The 21,365-nt window shown below is 42.1% G+C and overlaps 1 long non-coding RNA gene across 1 annotated transcript; it reads left to right on the forward strand.

Annotated features, from left to right (window-relative positions):
• The first annotated feature begins 445 nt into the window (after positions 1-445).
• LOC142761336 (uncharacterized) lies at positions 446-12,315 on the forward strand. The gene is made up of 3 exons (XR_012883613.1): positions 446-494; positions 9,307-9,450; positions 12,114-12,315. It is a non-coding gene; the product is annotated as an uncharacterized LOC142761336 (long non-coding RNA).
• Positions 12,316-21,365: the final 9,050 nt, after the last annotated feature.

Below are 21,365 nucleotides of genomic sequence, written 5' to 3' on the forward strand. Positions count from 1 at the left end.
CGCATGCCAGTACAAGGCATCGGCACATCCACAAGAGTCAGGGAGGCTGCTAGTAATGTAGAACAGCCAGGGGGATGTCAATCAAAATCTGTGGGCGCCATTTCAATTTTCGCCTCAGGCAGCAGAAAAGCTAGAATCGGCCCTGCGGACAGTGGTGAACACAAGCACCAACATTACAATAACTGCTGCCTCCTGGTGTTTAAAAACCACATCTTTCAGAGATTTATTGCTGTGTACTCTGCAATGATGGGAAGGAGCACTGCAGAAATGAAGTATAGAGCTTGTTGGCTGCACTGATGCCTAGCTCAATAGCGCACATCTCTGGCGCCACAGAGGAAAAAGGAGAATCAGTACCTCCCAGACTGTATGTACAAATCAAACCTAATGCTGGTTGGCTGAGCATCAGCCAATCAGTGATGGGCTTGCTCTTTCTACTGCCCATCACATAGCTTCAGTCTGGCTGCCGAGGAGAAGGAGTCTCCAGCCCCTGCCAGGTATGTAGCTGATTGCTGTAGCGCCAGCAGGTTTATTTCTTTATCTGCTTCAGCTTCATGTAAGCTGCAAGCAGCCTTCTACAATGAGGGGTGTAGGGGAGGCATAAGTGTTAAGGACATGGGTGATGCACACAGTATCTGCAAGCAAACTGATTGTGGGAGGGGGTTCCAGATACTGTAGATAGGAGGCGCTATAGGGTTAAAAGTGTGAGCATCAGGTTATGGTTAATTTGAGCCACGAGGAGCTATGTAAAAGGGGTGCGGCTTAGGCACAGAGGGGGCATCTCAGGTATAGATGCCTATGTACTGCCAGCATCCTGCATGCCAGTGCACAAGAATCAGCAGTCTACAAAAGAAAGCAGGTAAATATAGCAATGTGAGTGAAGTGTATAGTTGATTTTTGTAGTGTGACTGGTTGATGTAGTATGTCAATTGTGTGAGTGAGATATGCAATTTGTGTGAGTTTTGTGTCTTCTTCTAATGTATTAGTGGCATTTGTGTGTGTGTGTGTTGTTTTCAATGTGAGTGTGAGTGGTATGTGTGGTATAGGTCTAGTGTGTAAGTGTTATGTGAGGTATGTGTTTAGCATTTGTGTGGTGTGTGCGGTATGCGTCTAGTGTTAATTTTGTGTGCAGTATGTGTCTAGTGTGTGGTACGTGTCTAGTGTGTGAGTGGTATGTGTCTAGTATGTGAGTGGTGTGTGCAGCATCTGTGCCAGGTGTGAGTAGTGCGTGTTCAATATGGGTCCTTGGTGTGGGTAGAGAACGTGCGGCATATGAATTAGGTGAGAGTGGAGGATATATCCTAGGTGTGAGTGGTGCATGTGCAGCATATATCTTAGGTGTGAGTGGGGGATGTGTTCTAGGTGTAAGTGGTGTGTGTGTGTGTGTGCGCAAGTGTCCTTAGGTGTGCGTGCGCATGAGTCATAAGAGTGAGTGGTGTGCGTGCGCATGAGTCACAAGTGTGAGCGGTGTGCGTGCGTATGTGTCCTAGGTGCGAGTGGTGTGCGTGTGCATGTGTCCTAGGTGTGAGTGGTGTGCGTGTGCATGTGTCCTAGGTGTGAGTGGTGTGCGTGTGCATGTGTCCTAGGTGTGAGTGACACGAATGCAGCATGTGTCCAGCTTGTGGGTTGCCTCTGTGCGTCATGTGTCCAGCATGTGAGTGTGTGTGTATATGGCTGAATATAAAATTGAAATCATACTATTTAGTTACAGTATGGTGATATTTTAGCATTGTATAGTGGTATAATTTGCAATCAGGATTTGATTAGTCCCTGATTCCATACCTAAATTCCTTTCAAATCCACTAACATTCTGGATCTATTACAAGTGAATGGGCTATTTTATATGCCATTCACATGCAGCGAAAATAAGTCTGCTTGAATTGTTTTCCGCTCCGAAAAAAAAATCCACTAGAATAATGAGCATGTTCATTATTCTCGTGGAAAAGCAGTGGATTTGTTGGAGTTGGAATTATTCCTCTTTTAATTTACACCTGTTTTAATAAATCTCCCCATGTCTTGTATAGCTGAAAGGTGGTCCAATGTACTCCAGCCCAACACTGGCGGCTCAGTATGGCCTGCGGTGGGCCTGTGTGCTTAAAAATGCCAGGGCTGATTTTAAAGGGAAGGTGTCATGATTTATTTATTTATTTTTTATTATATTGGTTTTAATAAAATATAAACAAAAATTTTATTTATTAGTGTTAGCACGTTTTAATTTTTACTGTGTTCAAACTTTTACTTCTCTATGGGAGCTGCCATTTTTTTTTTCATCTCTGTATGTGTAGATTAAAGACACATACAGAGATGGAATACAGCACATACAACCCCATAGAGAATGCGAACGGGAGCCGTTCCATTCTCAGAAGCGTACGCCGTCTGTGTGGGAACGGTGCATGCGCCTCTCCCACACAGACCAAAACTAAGCTTGTTCGCAGAGCGAAATCCGGGGCCATTTTCATGTGGACCGGAAGCCGCTGCCGGACAGTAAGATGATGACTTCGGCCCGCGGCTTCCAGCCATATGTTCAGGCGCAAGGAATAGGAGCGTAGACCAGCGGAGGCGGCGGCAGGAGCAGGTAATTTATGTTTGTGTATGTGGTGTGTGCATTATGTTCGTGTATGTTCGTGTTATACTGTCTGCTGAGCCCTGTATCTAATCCTCCTACAGTGTGCAGTCGCTCAGAAAATGGCGGCACACAGTGTAGGAGGTTTGAAGATTCAAACCCCTCCTTCTCCTGGCACTAGCCATAATAAGGGAGGGGGGATTGTGTGAGTACACTAGAGTGAGTGTGTCTACCCCAAATTTGCAGCATAAATCAATGAGGTTGCTTTACCACAGTGACCATGCTGCAATTTTGGGAACTGCTCCCTCTAGTGCCCAGCACATAGAAATGTTATAAATTAGAATCTAATTTATAATATTCCCTGACTTGTGAAAAAATTCAAAAAATTAAAACAATGTGTAATCACTCAAATACTAATTGTTTAACTGAAAACAAAAAATAATAATTTCTAGCGACACATTCCCTTTAAGTCCCATTCCGGCCCTGGTACGGTGAATGGAGATTAAAATGTTGTAGGGTATGATACTGAGATTATTAAAAACTGCAGCTTTTCCTAAAAACAAATACAGTTTTGACTGCATTGTGTGAGCCGGAAATACTCTTACAATGCCTGATACTCAACGTATCCACTGCTATACAATTTGTATTTCTGCCATCGACATTGCTGTGATGGTGACAATATGTATTTAGACACAATATGCATGTGCTGGTGATACTATTATTCAGTCTGGAATTAGTTCTGAAATTAAAACGCTGCATGAGATTAAGAATGTGTTATAATGGATAAAATGGAAGCTCCTCTGGGACATTTTTCAATATAGCGAAATTAGTTTTCCTAATAAAGTGGGAAGCATAAGAGACTCCGATGTTGTTTTCATTTCCTTGTCACCATTTGTCCTAAAGCTTTTAACTGCCTGAATAAAATTGTGCTGAAGGGTTTAAATGATTTTAAAAGCTTGAGCAGGAAAGTTACAGCAATAATACTAACCATTTTTTATTTTTATTAAAATCATTTTGTTACATAATGACTCTAAAATTATTGATGTATTCAATATGTTTCAGTTTGTGCAAAGGATTATGGGAAATTGTTCTTGTACACAATGCTGTGGATCATGATGATTGATCATGCTGATATATTATAATAATAATAATAATAATAATAATAATAATAATAATAATAGTAACAATAAGGGCCTGTACACATCAGCGTGGTCTTTCCATTGAGGGGTTCCGTCTGAGTTTTCCGTTGGGGGAACCCATACCTTCCGTTTGCATTACCATTGATCTCAATGGTGACGGAAACTTTACTAATGGTGTCCGTTTGTCACCGTTGTGAAAGGGTTCCTTTTTTTTGACTGAATCAATAGCTGCAGTAAGACCCCCACGGATCAGGAATTGATGCTTCTTTAATGGGTTAATACCATCTTAGACATTTATGGCACATCGGAAAAATCCATGAATATCTGATATAAGCTAGTCTCAGCCATGGAACATGCCCCAATGTTGAGAACGAGGGTCCCCAGACCTCTATCCCACTTGGTGAAGTGGCCACTGCCCACAGACGGAGAATGAATTGAAAAGTGGCGGTGCATGTGAACGGCTATCTCGCTTCACTTCATATGGGAATTACCCTTTAAACTGGTCATACAGATTAAATAGTTGAAAGAGCAGTCTTTCCTGACCGCTCAATAAACACACATGCTCATTGGGGATAGGGGAATCCAAAATGCCTAATGCTTCTTTGCCATGCTGCCCATATAAACATTCAATTGTTGTCTAATTCTGCCAAAATCAGCGGGTTCAGGCAACATTTATCCAGTCTGTATGGCCAGCTTAGTGTTATTGTCCTTTTGTAAAACTACTTACCACATGTAGTGCTAGGGGAGTTTTTTCTCCTGGAACATTTATCACCTTTTCATAGGAGAGATGATAAATGTTAGATTGCTGTGGTCCCAGTACTTAGATTTATCAATGATCTAACATTTTAACAACTTTCCTATAGATGTATGTTTCAGGTGGTGAAAACCCCTTAAAAAGAATAGGTCACTTCCTACTACAAGATCAGCACACTCATCTGCTGCTGTCACCATGATTTTAATCTGGGTGGCCTCAGGTTGTTCTATTACACGGGCCAATGATTGGGCAAACGAGCATTCATATGAGCCAATTAACTTTTATGCAGCATTAATAATCATCGTTGTCAGCAGCACATCTCCCTGTGTATACAATGAAAATGTATAAGGACGAACGACCGGAGTAACGCGCGCTCGTCCCCATACATAAGCAATCATTGCTTCTTGTGAAAGGAGCAAACGAGCGCCGATTAACGAGCTGTCTCGTTTATCGGCGCTCTATTTCACGGCCCATAACGATCCGTGTAATAGTACCTTATGCCTGCCAGAATTTACAGAGGATCTGTCACTAACTTATTAATGCCCTATCTCCTAACTAATCTAATAGGACGCTAGGATGCTGATAACTACAGTGTAATGTTTTTTTCAAAAATGTTTATTTTTTGCTTCATTATGAGCATTTTTCTAAATATGCTAATTTGGCTATACTTGCCAAATGGGAGGTTACTCTTTCTTTTCACTCTGGGTGGTGTAATGTTTTCTGTATGACGCTGTCCAATCAGCATACAGCTTCTCCCCCTTCACTGCCCAGCAACACAGCCTCATCATATAGTATACTGCTTCCATTCCTGACTGTGTTTTTAACTCTTGATACCTCCGGTTGTTTGACAGCTAGAACTGCGATCCCAGTGGCATATGAAAGATTAGAATCTCATCTTTCATATGTCACCAGAACCAGCCGGAAATATGACTATTTGAAGTGATCCTTCTTCCCTTCAGCTTCAGTCTCTCACACTGTGTGAAGCAGTTTCATGCTGATAGGACAGCGTCAGAGGCTGTGAGGTAGCTCCACCTCTGGAGTGTCGCTGCTGTTGACACCCACTCATTTGCATATTTAGAAAAAATCTCATAACTTTTAAAATAATAAACTTTCTAGGACACATTTTTCACTATCATTATCAGTGCCTATTAGATTAGCTAGGAGATTGGGCATTACTAAACTAGTGACAAATCCTCTTTAACAAGGTAAGGCTTCGTTCACATCTGTGCTAGGACTCTGTTCCGATGTTCCATCAGAGCTTTCCGTTGGAACGGGGCCGTGACAGACACAAACGGTAACCATAGGTTTCCATTTTCATCACCATTGATTTCAATACTGATGGATCCGGTGACAATGGTTTCCGTCGTTTTGATGGAATGAATAGCGTAGTCGACTATGCTATTGATTCCGTCAAAATGACGGAACCCTTGCACAATAGAGACAAACGGAAAACATTGGCACCAGATCCGTCACCATTGAAATCAATGGTGATGGAAACGGAAACCTATTGTAACGTCTATGGCCGCGGCCCGTCGTTCTGACTTACCCTCTGACGGCCGCGGCCATGGACACATGAGTTCCCTGCAGCGTCTTCCTCCTGTGAGACGCCGGCACTCACTTCCTGGATATGAGACTGTCTCCCGCAGGGCGCGCGCACCTGTGCGTGCAAGACCTTAAATGACCAGATGCGTGCACAATTGCAGGAAATCTGCAATCAAGTCCAGAGTGCTGCTGGGCTATGAAAAGGGCTCTGCCCTCTTGATCAGTGCCTGAGCGTTGTTGTGTACCTAAGTTTGTCTTGCAAATGGTCTCCTAGTGTTTTCCAGTTCCCAGTGTTACCTGTTCCTGCTGGCTGTACCCTGTGCTACCGTGCCTCTGTGCCGTCTTCAGTCCAGGTCAAGTTGTGTCTTCTGCTGCATCTACTGCGTCACACCCCGCCGGGTGCCCGTCTACTGCCGGAGTTTTATCTTCAGTCTGAATCACCGCTACTGTCTGCATTGCCTCAGGTACCCTTTCTGGACTATAGACTTTAGACTATATCTGTTTGGCCAGCTGCTATTCCGCTACGTGGTACGGCCCAGTGGGTCCACACCCCGCATCGTGACACTTATGGTTTCCGTTTGTGTCTGTCAGGATGGAAAGCTCTGACGGAACGTCGGAGCGGAGCCCTAGCGCAGATGTGAATGAAGCCTTACACACACTGGCAAATAGGTAATGAACAGATAAAACAGAAAGGTGTTCCTTCGAATTTACATTGTCAAGTCACTTTTTCAGTACAAGACCACAGAATGTGATGGCTCTAATGCATGTGTTGAAATACTGGAAGTGTTTTGGAAACATATATTTCATTATGGTATAGAATTATAGAATTCTTCAGAATGCATTTATCAGAATAACTACCCGCCCTCCCCATCCCAGAAATGTGGGTGTATCAGTAAGTATGTATGTGGAATAGGGTATTGCCTATAAAATATTACAGAAAGACCTAGATGAGCTGGCAGCATGGGCAAAAACATGGCAGATGAAATTTAATGTTGATAAATGTAAAGTAATGCAATTAGGACGCAATAATAGCATTAATTCATATACATTAAATGGAATAAACCTGGGGAAAACGGAACAAGAGAAGGACCTGGGTATTCTGGTAACAAATAATCTAAGGGTGTATAAAAAGAGAAATAAAAACCTGTGATTCCATTGTTACCCCTCTATAAATCCCTTGTAAGGCCACATCTGGAATATGGAATTCAGTTTTGGTCTCTACATTGTAAGGCTACATTCACACGAGCATGTCAGATTCACGCACGTGAAAAACGTGCGTGCATCTGGTCCGTGTGTATTGCGTTATTCATCAGTGTGCTTTGCGAGTGGCATGCGTTTTCATGCACTCGCAAAGAACATCTTTTTTTTTTAAAACGAATTGATGCGCAAATCACGCGCCGCACACGGATTTGCATCTATGTGCGGTGCGTTGTTTTCACGCACCCATTTACTTCAATGGGAGCGTAGGTGCATGAAAACGCAGCAATATAGCTCATGCAGTGAGTTTTACGGAGCGGACTCTCACTGCATGAAAACTCACGCATGTGTGAACGGCCCCATTGAAATCAATGGGTCCGTGTCCTGTGCGTGATTTCCATGCGCGGCACACAGATATTATTCACGCTCGTGTGAATGGGCCCTAAAAAGAATATAGGAGAACTGGAGAGGGTTCAAAGGCGGGCAACTAGATTATTAAATGGGATGGGAGGTGTCACTTACAATGAAAGGCTATAAAATGTGGGCATGTTCAGCTTGGAAAAAATACATCTTAGAGGAGATCTTATTAACATGTACAGTATAAGTATATGTGTGGTCAATACAGAGAACTAACACATGATCTGTTCCTTCCATGGACTCTACAAAGGACCAGGGGACATTCATTGCGTGTGGAAGAAAGACATTTCAGACATCAATATAGAAAAGGGTTCTTTACAGTTAGAGTGGTCAAGCTATGGAATGCCCTTCCCCAAGAGGTAGTGATGGCAGATACTAAGTCAGCATTTAAAAAAAAAACCTAGATGATTATTTATTGACGAATGATATTGAGGGTTATAATTAATCAAGCAATGAATGACGGGTAATTTATTGAGAAAGGTTGAACTTGATGGACCTATGTCTTTTTTCAACCTATGTAACTATGTAACAGTACCCATGAACAGAAACCAACGCTGATGTGAACAGGCTCTTATCCTACAAAAAATGTCAATGTTATGGATCTCAGAATATGGCGAAATAAAACCAAATTATTTAAAAAAAATAAAATTTATTTTTTTAAAACTGTTTTAATTGTGCATTATTAGTAGACCTAAAAAAACCTATATAAATTTAGTATCTTCGTAATCATACTGACCGACAGAATAAAGTTAACATGTCATTTACACCTGATTTATAATTCATTTGCAGAATTGCTCTGCTTTTCTACTTTCCCCTCCAAAAAATACTATGTCCCCCAGAAGGATGCCATTTATTAAAACAACTTGTCCTACAAAAAAACAAGCTCTCACATGGCTATGTCAACGGAAAAATAAAAAAGTTATGGCTCATGAAATGCGATGACAAAATTGCAAAAAAATTTACAGAGCCCGTAAGATCTAAACAGGCTGTGTCGTTACGGGTTTAATACATATACATTAATAGCTCTTTACATTTTTTCAGCTTAAGGATAAATCTCAAAGACTTAATTACGAAATATATTTTCCTTCACAATGTATATAACAATTTGCTGATTATTTGTACAGTACAAATGCCTAGAAATGTTACTATATGTTATATTGCCTTCTGCGTATCAGGGAAAAATTAACAATACAGGGAAGTGGTTGGCTCAACAATAGGTGAAATACTGCATTGAAATCCGTGTGGGCGCATGATTGAGATTAGGTGGTTTTGGGGATAAAAGAACTTTAACTCCTTAATGACCAAACAATTTTTTAATTATTTTTCCTGAATGTGACGATATCAAATATGTATAGGTTTTTTTTATGTTTTAGTACAAAATAAAGGTTTTATGGAAAAAGTCACTTTTGTGTCTATGCTTTCCGAAAGCCATAACTTTTTTATTTTTCTGTCAATGTAGACGTATCATGGCTTGTTTTTTTTTTTTTTTTTGAGGTATGAGAAGTTTTTATTAGTATCTATTTGGGCTACATATAATGTAATGACTCATTTTTAGAAAATTATCTAGCAAAATGTATTTTTTATGGTGTATCATTTTTTACAAATAAAATATTTTTTTTAATGAGAAAAGTGGTTTATTTATTAACATTTTGGTGAGGAGACTTGTTTTTAGTAAAATATATATTTTTTCCCACTAGGGGAATTGAAGCAGCGATCCTTTGATCACTTGTAAAATGCTTTGGAATACATAGTATAACAGCCGTGCTTTTGTTGCTGAGCACTCGCGCACACTGAGCAGTACCCAAGAGATCCTGGTGATTGCTATATACGTCAGGATGCAGGTACATATATATCTGTCATTCATCGTTAAGGGGTTAAAGAACATGGATATTTATATATTTGAGGTGTATTGGCCAAAACAGTCATACTACAAGATTGAGCGAATTTAGTTTATTAAAGGCTATGTACACTCTTTAACCTTTATTTATTTTTATTAGATCAATGTTTTTTGTATTTGACTATCTTACATGTTTTTTTTTTTGTTTTGTTGTTTTTGTTTTGTTGTTTGTTTTTTTTTTCTTTTGTTTTTTTTTTCGTTTTTTTTTTTTGTTGTTTTTTTTTTTTACTTTGGGCAGCACAGTGGCTCAGTGGTTAGCACTGTTGCCTTGCAGCGCTGGGGTCCTGGGTTCAAATCCAACCAAGGGCAACATCTGCATGGAGTTTATACATTCTCCCTATGTTTGTGTGGGTTTCCTCCGGGTACTCTGGTTTTCTCCCACACCCTGAAAACATACCAATAGGGAATTTAGATTGTGAGCCCCAATGGGGACAGTAAAAGAGGACCTCTGTACAGCGCTACGTAATATGTTGGCGCTATATAAGTAACTGAAATAATAATAATACTTTTTACAATACAGCTTCTATGTAGAAGCTGCATCACTCACTATCAGCCAATTCCGTCAGTTCATCTGAACTGCCGGCTCAGCTAAGAGCGGGTCCTGTGTGTTGATCCACCTAATATTAATTACATCTAAGTTCATCAACTTCGATGTGATTGATTGATTGATTGATTGATTGATTGATTGATTGATTGATTGATCTTAGGTGGATCCTGTGGGTCACAGCACACAGGACCTGCTCTCAGCCAAGCCGTCAGTTCAGCTGAACTGACGTAATCGGCTGAGGGAGAAAGATGCAGCTTCTATGTATACAGGTGCATAGAAGCTGTATCATAAAAAGTAAAAACAGTTTATAATAAAAGTCAATTAGAAAGTGCTTAACAACACAAAAAACATTGATTTACAAAAAAAACATTCAAAGGTGTATAAACCCTTTGAAACTTAATTTTACACTCCAAACAGGTTACAAGCCAAAGTCACATACACAAATATCTCTGTGTTGCGATACTGATTGCTAAAATAATATTTTAAGATTGCTTAGTACATTCATTTCCACTTGTCTATAGGGCAATGTAGACATTGACTTTCCCATTAGAACAATTGTTCGCTCTCTTATCTTTACCTTGCCTGCAACTGCTTTTTCCTTTTTAAAATGTAAACACTGTACCCTTTGTCTGCTGAAAGTTTTATGCAATCACCCTTGTTGTAGAGTTAAGGCTTATTTAAGGATAGCCAAATTTTTATTTCATATTTTTCATTCACATCATCTTAGACACACAGAAAACATTCCATGGTATACAGACAAACGCGCTTAATGGTTTGGGGATAATTAGGTTTCCGTAACGTGTGGGATTTTCTAAATACCTAAATCCGCTCTACTAAAATGACTCTTAAAATGAAAAATCTTTTGTCCAGTCTTTAGCTTCATTATAGATGATGTTTATATGCAATCATGCAAATTATACAGTGCTGATAGGAATCTTCGTAGGTTTTGCAAATGTAAATTTGGATTGTGTTTTAAACAATACAATATAAAAGATAAAAATGTGCACAATAGGAATACATCTATTGGAAATGTTGTCTCAAAGAATAAAAAAGGTTTATGGCTGTGTAACAATTCTCAGTATGTGCCGTGTATGTAGGAGTGGATTCTTCAGCTGAGATTTACTAAGAGTGACTTTTCATACGCTAGTCTTAGTCCGCTGGAGTAAAGGTCCTTTTACATTTTTGATCGGCGCTCGTTTGCTCCAGTTACAAGGAGCTATATATGGGGGCAAGCGCTCATTACTGCGATCGCTCGTCCCCATACATTATTATCATGTCGGCAGCGCGTCTCCCTGATTACACAGTAGAAATAAAACATTAAAAAAACGGATTGGTTGCCCTAGTGCAGCCGAGTTGTAATCCCTCTGTCCCTGGGTTGGATCAACAAAGAAATATACAGAACATAGTCCAAGGTGATTTATTTTTTATAAGTAAAACAACGCGTTTCGAGGCCAGACCGGCCATCGGCCTCTTCATCAGGTAAAATACAAATGATCACAAGGGGATGTGCTGCCGACAAGAATAATATTTTCGTTTTTTTTAAAACAATACGATCAGCATATGAACGTTTGCTCGTGCAACTGCTGATCGCTGCCCTGTTTACACAGGGCAATTATAGGCAATGAGCATTCTATGAATGATCATTTGCTCGATAATTGGCCCGTGTAAAAGGTCCTTAAAGGGAATGTGTCGCTAGAAATTTTTTTTACATTTTTTTTTAGTTAAACAATTATTATTTAAGTGATTACACATTGTTTTAATTTTTTTAAATTTTTTTCACAAGTCAGGAAATATTATAAATTAGATTCTATGCTGGCATAGATTTGACTTTCTTGAGCCACAGGTGCACCTATCCTCAAAAACACTTACCTAACATTAACGGGGAACAATGCCAATGTGAACAGAGGCTTAATTTATATAATGAAATATATAATATATCAATAATAAAACAGACAATCTTACATTAATATTTACTGAATTTACTACGTAAGCTGACCTAAGCTACAGTAGAGATTTTGGCCACAAAGGCTGATTTAGACAATATTTTTTTTTCGTGACAGATGCCGATAGAAGACAGTTATCTGTGAAAAAGTCATCTGGATCTTTTTCTGTCGTTGTGGGTGCATCTCATCAATAAAAGACCATGCTGTAGATCATGGCAGAGGTCGATTGGACAATCTTTTATTTAAAATAATGGTGTTATTATTGTTCAGAACGACAACCTTCATACACCAACAGTGAGCGGCTAGTGAACAACAGGTTGACAACAAATAATTTTTTATAGTACAACAGAATAAAAAATCCTGATGTAGCTTTTTTGTTAGTAATTGTACTATGCCCACCATTTCCCAGGCAGGGAAGTCTTGATAACTCCTACTGAAATCTCACTGAAACAATAGTGGTAGTAATGGTACTTAGCCTTTCCCAGCTTGATTGCAATGATAAGCAGCATAGCATATTTACTTTACAGTGTCCTGTTGTCAAATAGCACTTAAATGCGATAACAAGTGAAGATTTGGCTTTACTTTAATAATATTGAGTTGTTTTCCCAGCTTTCAGAGAATATTTTCTGACACAAGAAGACGAATAAGGAGCATTTTTAAATCACTGTACCACATTTTTCAGATCTATGTCAAATTGCTCATGTTTCAAATATAAAGTTACAACATCAGGGAGAAATGTGAAACAAATAGATAGTAAATAACCAGAAATAAAACATATTTTGAGGCCTCTAGATATAAGATATGATGTCAGGGCTGAATAGCTACATACAGCCCTGATCCTGGAAGTAGCCATGATGACTTATGTTGTGACTTTTAAACTAACACTTTCCTCCAGTGGCAATATGCAGTGGCGGGATTCAAATTTTTAACAACAGGTTCCCTGTTTTTCGGACGAAGACATGCGGGTGGGGGGGGGGTTCACAGTGTTTTGCAGTGTATCGCGCCATTGAAATTTTATTTTAACAACCGGTTCGGGAGAACAGGGGTGAACCGGCCGGATCCCACCCCTAGTCTAAAGCTAGTCATACAGTGGCGTAGCTATAGGGTTTGTAAAAGATACAGCCCCTGTAGATAGCGCCAGATACAGCCCCCTGTAGATAGCTCCAGATACAGTCCCCTTGTAGATAGCTGCAGACACAGTCCCCCTGTACATAGTGCCAGATACAGCCCCCTGTAGATAGCTCCAGATACAGCCCCCCTGTAGATAGCGCCAGATACAGCCCCCCTGTAGATAGCGCCAGATACAGCCCCCCTGTAAATAGCGCCAGACACAGCCCCCCTGTACATAGCACCAGGCACAGCCCCCCTGTAGATCGCTCCACACATAGTCCCCCTGTAGATTGCTCCACACACAGCCCCCCTGTAGATAGCTCCACACACAGCCCCCCTATAGATAGCTCCAGATTCAGCCCCCCTGTAGATAGCACCAGATACAGCCCCTCTGTAGATAGCACCACACACAGCCCCCCTGTACATAGCGCCAGACATAGCCCCCCTGTAGATAGCGCCAGACACAACCCCCCTGTACATAGCACCAGATACAGCCCCCTGTAGATAGCTCCAGATACAGCCCCCCTGTAGATAGCGCCAGATACAGCCCCCTGTAGATAGCGCCAGATACAGCCCCCTGTAGATAGAGCCAGACACAGCCCCCCCCCCATAGATAGCGCCAGACACAGACTCGCTGTAGATAGCGCCCAACACAGCCCTCCTGTAGATTGCTCCACACACAGTCCCCCTGTAGATAGTTCCACAAACAGCCCCCCTGTAGATAGCTCCAGATACAGCCCCCCTGTAGATAGCTCCAGATACAGCTCCCTGTAGATAGCTCCAGATACAGCCCCCCTGTAGATAGCTCCAGATACAGCTCCCTGTAGATAGCGCCAGATACAGCCCCCCTTTTGATAGTGCCAGATACAGCCCCCCCCCCCGTACATAGCGCCAGACACAGCCCCCTGTACATAACGTCAGACACAGCCCCCCTGTACATAGCGCCAGATACAGCCCCTGTAGATTGCTCCAGATACAGCCCCCCTGTAGATAGCGCCAGATACAGCCCCCTGTAGATAGCACCAGATACAGCCCCCCCTGTAGATAGCGCCAGACACAGCCTCCAGTGCATAGCGCCAGACACAGCCCCCCTGTACATAGCACCAGACACAGCCCCCCTGTACATAGCGCCAGACACAGCCCCCCTGTACATAGCGCCAGACACAGCCCACCTGTACATAGCGCCAGACACAGCCCCCCTGTACATAGAGCCAGACACAGCCCCCTGTACATAGCACCAGACACAGCCCCCCTGTACATAGCGCCAGATACAGCCCCCTGTAGATAGCTCCAGATACAGCCCTCCTGTAGATAGCACCAGATACAGCCCCCTGTAGATAGCGCCAGATACAGCCCCCTGTAGATAGTGCCAGACACAGCCCCCCTTTACATAGCGCCAGATACAGCCCCCCTGTACATAGCGCCAGACACAGCCCCCCTGTACATAGCGCCAGACACTGCCCCCTGTAGATAGGGCCAGACACAGCCCCCCGTAGATAGCGCCAGACACAGCCCTTCTGTAGATCTGTAGATAGCGCCAGATACAGCCCCCTGTAGATAGCTCCAGATACACTCCCCTTTAGATAGCTGCAGACACAGTCCCCCTGTACATAGTGCCAGATACAGCCCCCTGTAGATAGCTCCAGATACAGCCCCCCTGTAGATAGCGCCAAATACAGCCCCCCTGTAGATAGCGCCAGATACAGCCCCCCTGTAGATAGCGCCAGACACAGCCCCCTGTAGATAGCGCCAGACACAGTCCCCCTGTAGATTGCACCACACACAGTCCCCCTGTAGATAGCTCCACACACATCCCCCCTGTAGATAGCTCCACACACAGCCCCCCTGTAGATAGCTCCACACACAGCCCCCTATAGATAGCTCCAGATACAGCCCCCCTGTAGATAGCACCAGATACAGCACCCCTGTAGATAGCACCAGATACAGCCCCCTGTAGATAGCTCCAGATACAGTCCCCCTGTAGATAGCTGCAGACACAGCCCCCCTTTACATAGCGCCAGATACAGCCCCCCTGTAGGTAGCGCAACACACAGCCCCTTATACTTTGTGCGGAGAGCGGTAGAGGTAGCCGGCCCTACTGCTGCCACTCTCCGCTCTGCTTTCACTCACCGTCAGAAGAAGGCAGGAGTCTTGCAGCGGCGTTCTCACTAGTGTCAATGCCGGCCCGGAAGTGGACCAGTCCAGTCACCTGACCGGTGAGGTCAGCTGACAGGTCAGGTGACAGGTCAGGTGACTGGACTGGTCCACTGCCGGGCCGGCATCGATCCCAGTGAGAACACCGCCGCAAGACTCCTGCCTTCTTCTGATCACTGCTGCTGTCAGCAGCGATGAGCTGTTTTGATGCAGCGCCCAGCGGGACATTTTGAAGACCGGCCGGGACGGCGGGACAGTGGTGAGAAACCGGGACTGTCCCACCGGAATCGGGACGGTTGGGAGGTATGAAATAACTTAGAAATGGCTGGATAGAATATTAAAGGTCTATGTGATAAATCAGATACTTCCAGTTAATATTTATTTTTGGGAGAAAAGCATTTGAATTTGTGGAAATGGGCCTGTAGGAATTAAAAGGTAAGGGACTTGCATGGCTTTCACATTTGATTTACATGCATGATCATTTTTATTTGCCAGGGAAAGGTTCATTTGCATCTCTATACTTTTCATGACATCCCTTCTGGTCTTAAACTGGCCTTAGACATGAATGGAAACATCCATGAGATAGACAGTTTGTCAAGAACATAAATAAAACATCCGAGTGAGTTCACTTTTTTAACGTCCTATTGGCCATAAATCTGCCATAACAAAGAATAACATAAGCTTTAGATTGGAAATGAATGTTTTTCTCATGTCTATATCCAGCTAGTGCTCTCCAGTGTCTACAGTGTAAGAATCTAAAACTACATTATAACATAAAAGCTACTAAACACTTTATGTTATAAATGCTACAAATCCTGTTACCATATCTGCCAAAAATGTCCCTAACATGTTCAATTCTTTGCAACATTACCTAGATTACAGATTTGAAAGGCATCTATCATGAGCTACTCAATATGTTCCACATTTGTATCTTGTCTTCACTGATCATATTTCCTTATAAGACAAACTCCTTAATATTGCACTATAGTAGACTATCCCTCCTAATTCTGCACTTCCCTTTCCTTTCCTCAAATGTCTTTGCAATATATGCTGTCTTTGTATAAACATTTTGTTAGCACACACATCTTAATGCCTCCTATATATTTATAATCTATACTGTATATATATATATATATATATATATATATATATATCAAAAATTATTATTATTATTATTATTATTGTACACTGAATATATATATATATATATATATATACACACATATATATATATATATATATATATATATATATATATATATATATGTGTTTATTTGCATTTATTATTTAGACATGGAGTGTCCAAAATTCTCTCTTGTAGGTTTATTTATTTGAAACTTTTTTTTTTTTTTTACATTTTTGCATATCCATGTTTTGCAGATATGTTAGGCTTCGTTCACATCTGCGTCGGGCTTCCGTTCATGGGTTTCGTTAGACCTTTCCGTCAGGGGAACCCATGAACGGAAACTAAACAGAAACCATAGCTTTCCATTTGCATTACCATTAATTTCATTGGTTTCCGTTCATGGGTTCCCATGATGGAAAGGTCTAACGAAGCCCATGAATGGAAGCCCAACGCAGATGTGAATGAGGACTTAACAGTAAATTACACAGTCATGGAGTGTTTAGCTATTAGTTGACATGTCTAATAGTTGGGTGGAGATGAATTGCTCTCAGAAATTCATTCATGTAAATGACATACAAAAATTTCTAGCTCTGCTAATTTTAAAACGAAAATATTTCCCAACAAATACAGTTGTCATTTTGTCATCATAACAGGCAGACTGTTCAACTTAGGCCAAGGGACAGAGCAAGAGTTTCTATATCGGCTGGATGATAGGATTACAGCTGCAGAGGACAGCGGTCTCTAGAGGATGATAAACCTTTATGGAGATCTGTGAACCAGTCACTTCCCATACAAACATCTGGCATGAGATGAGAGATAGTCCATTTAGGCAAGATATTCTAATATGAGTTTAAAATATATGTTCAAGCAATCCAATATTTCTCTTAAAGTGCAGATCCAAATGAGCCAGACATTATACTGATCTCTAACTCATTATTTATATGACTTTTCCTGTCCTAATTACACTAATCAAGTCTACGGAGTCTAGAATAGTTAAGACATGACAAATAATATATATCAAATACATTAGATGAAATGCACAAGTTTGAGTGGGCAGAATTTAGTGAAATGTGGTCTTTTGATGGGAAATTGCTTATGGCAAATATTGTATGCACTAATAAGCAATTAAGCAAAAATTTAAATGTAGTATCAAAACATTGTAGTGCCATGAGAAAAAGTGCTCCAATAACAGCAGATATGTAGATGAAAATGTTCCTTTCATAACAACTCTGTATCAAGCCAATTTGAAGTCTTAAATGTGTACTAACTTTTCAACAAACTTTGCAAGCAAATATAAGAAACTTTGTAATGTGACATAGAGAAAAATGCTTCTTTATCTATTAATCAGGCTCTTTTCGTACCCCATAACTGTTCAGTCTCTGAATTTACTGCTAAATCAGTCTCCTCAAGTTGAGATGGACTATCAGCTCACTGAAGGATCAGGTTACAGCTGCCCATAGAAGTATATGGAGAAGGGAAGTGGGAAGAGATAGACACACAGAGACGCTACTGCAACTTCTAGTAAGTGTTGTATTTTACTCCACTTCTGGGTGCACAGATACGATGCTCATCACTGCTGTGTCATTGCCTCCATGGTGCTGCTCCTAAGGGTGTACTACAAAGAGATTGGGGAGCAGGATGTTCCCTTTCCTATGTGTGCAATGTTTGGCAGACATGATAGTATCCCTGGGCTTATAACCAGCTATCAAACACCTCTTCATACGCCATTCAGCCTTAACATTACAACCATCTGCTCAATATTGTGTAGGTCTTCTTTGTGCCACCAAAACAGCTCTGACCTGTCAAGGCATGGACTCCACAAGACATCTGAAGCAGCAGATTCTTAAAGTCCTGTAAGTTACATCAGATTTGTTTACACAGCTCAATTGGATTCAGATCTGTTGAATTTGGAGGCCAAGTCAACACCTTGAACTCTTTGTCATGTTTCTCAAACCATTCCTGAACAATTTTTGCAGTGTAATAGGGTGCATTATCCTGCTGAAAGAGGCCTCTACCATTAGGGAATAACGTTACCATGAAGGAGTGTACTTGCTCTGCAACAATGGTTTGGTAGGTGGTACTGTATATTTCAAAATCTCATCCACATGAATGCCAGTGTCACGATCTGTGGGTATGTGGACCAACTGGGCCGTATCACTGTAGCGGGATAGTATTTCGACAAACAGTGTACCAAGTTAATGTCTATATAGTCCAAGCACAAGGGTTCCCATAGCAGTTCAGACAGTAGTAACGGCTAGGCTCAGATGGGACCTTGGCAGCAGACACCAGGCGTGGTGTAACACAGCAGGTGTGACCAATGGCACAACACGACTCCAACTTTCTAAGGCACAGGAACAACGGTAGCATGGGATACAGGATACAGGTAGCAGGTACGGGAACACTGGAAACAGGATAACACTAAGGGACCATTTGCAAGACTAACATGGGTAAACACAACAAGCAATGAGTGAAAGGGCAGAGCCCTTTTTATAGTCCAGGTTGATCATGGGTTCATTGATAATTATTTTCATGTGCGCACGCTGACCCTTTAAGGCGGGCACGAGCGTGTGCGCGCACCCTATGGGACACAGCAGAACAGAGCGGAAGTGAGCCCTGGTGTCTCCTGGGGAGGAGATGCGGGTCAACGCTCACAGATCCATGGCAGCGGCCGTCGGTGGTTGATTAATCTCGACGGTCCACGGCCATGGACGCTACAGCCAGGACTCAAGGTTTCCTAGCAGAAGATTGTCCAGAGCATTACACTGCCTTTGTTGGCTTGTCTTATTCCTATAGTGCATCCCGGTGCTATCTTTTCCCCAGGTACGCAAAGCACATGCACCTGTCCATCCACATGATGTAAAAGAAATATGATTCATCAGACTAGGCCAACTCCTCTCTTTGCTATGGGACTTGAGAATAGAAAACAGAAGTGACAGGAGAAGACGCAGGATTGACCCAGTTCTTTTCTTAAAATTTCTATTTAGTTGTTACATAGTCACATCCGTTTCTAGGACAGTTGAAGGACTATCATTGTGGCCCTCACTACATCTCCAAAAGGCAGCAGTCATAGATGAGGGGTTGTTATTCGGGGCAAGGAAAGGGTAGGCATAGTAGGCAGCCTCCTAAAGTGCCTTGATGAGGCATGAAATTGCCTTTACATTTCTGTCATGCATAAAGTATATAAATGTTACGCATACAGGCTTCGCTCACATCTGCGTCAGGGTCCCGTTCGGACATTCCGTCAGAGCTTCCCGTCAGAACGGGACCCTGACTGAAACAAACGGAAACCTTAGGTTTCCGTTTGCATCACCATTGATTTCATTGGTGACGGATCTGGTGCCAATGGTTTCCGTTTGTCTCAGTTTTGCAAGGGTTCTGTCATTTTGACGGAATAAATACCATAGTCGACTACGCTATTCATTCCATGAAAATTACGGAACACTTGTACAACTAAGAAATACGGAAACCATTGGCACCGGATCCGTCACCTATGGTTTCCGTTTGTTTCAGTCAGGGTCCCGTTCTGACGGGAAGCTCTGACGGAATGTCCAAACGGGACCCTGACGCAGATGTGAACGAAGCCTAAGATGCACATTTCTCTCAGCGGAGCATGCATGCTATGTTTGGGTGCGTAACATTTCTATAAAATCAATGGTTTCAATCAGGGTCCCGTTCTGACGGGAAGCTCCAACGGAACGTCAGAACGGGACCCTGGCGCAGATGTGAACGAAGCCTTACTGGGTGAATCGGGACTGATAGCTGAAACATTATCCTTCCAGCAGCTATCATGGTGAACTTTATATGAGCACTGTCATTTCAACAAACTTTGCATAAATTAATTGGTGAATATAACAAACTTTGCAATACATCTTATCAGAGTAACATGCCTCTTTCTGCTCTTATCTAGTTGTTTCCTTGCTCCCCCTCCCTCTGTTAAACTGACTTTCACTCTCGAGTCGGACTGCAGGAGATAAGAGCAGAACGACAGACAAAGAATCTTTCTATTATAACCATAGCACTTTATTCACATCAGCATACCTCCCAACTTTCAAGTATCGCTGAGGGACAATTTTTTTCCTTTTAGGCCACGCCTCTTACCCCGCCCAATTCCTGCCCATACACAACTGGGTCAGCCCACACAGTATCATGCTCTCATAGTGCCTCCCCACAGTATAATGCCCCCATAGAACCCCCAACACTGTATAATGCCCATATAGCTACCCCCCCCCCCAGTATAATGCCCCATAGCGCCTCCCACACAGTATAATGCCAAATATCTGCCCATACACAGTATAATGCCTTATATATGCAGCCATAGAGTATAAAGCCAACACAGATACCTCCATACAGTATAATGCCCCCACAAATTCACCAATACAGTATAATGCCCCATAGCTGCCCCCATACAGCAAAATGCCACATAACTGCCCCATACAGTATAATGCCCACACAGATGCCCCCATACAGTATAATACCCATACAGATGCCCCATACAGTATAATGCCTCCATAGCTGCCCCCTTAAAGTATAATACCCCATAGCTTCCCCATACAGCATAATGCCCCCATAGCTGCCCCTATAAAGTATAATGCCCCCATAGCTGCCTCCATAAAGTATAATGCCACCTTAGCTGCCCCATACAGTATAATGCCCCCTTAGCTGCCCCTAGTGTCAGTGTAATTCACTGAAGTGATATATGAGTAAAACGTATACATTTTATTTCATAAGTCTCTAAAAACAGGGGTATAGTCACCACAGTAAAAAAGCCCCACCGTGTGCATTAAAAACGTATTAAACACATACTCCAAGTCCTGGTTCGTTTGTGAACCCTCTCTGACTGGGTATAATTGAAAGATGCAAAATATGGGATCAACGTTTCAACATTGGTGTAACAGTGGATTAGACCCTAAAACACACCGGAGCCTGCAGTTACCGCTCCTATATCTCCTGGTGCTAAGGTACACAACAATGCCACTGTT

Source organism: Rhinoderma darwinii, chromosome 4 (genome assembly GCF_050947455.1).
Source record: "Rhinoderma darwinii isolate aRhiDar2 chromosome 4, aRhiDar2.hap1, whole genome shotgun sequence".
Lineage (NCBI taxonomy): Eukaryota > Metazoa > Chordata > Amphibia > Anura > Rhinodermatidae > Rhinoderma > Rhinoderma darwinii.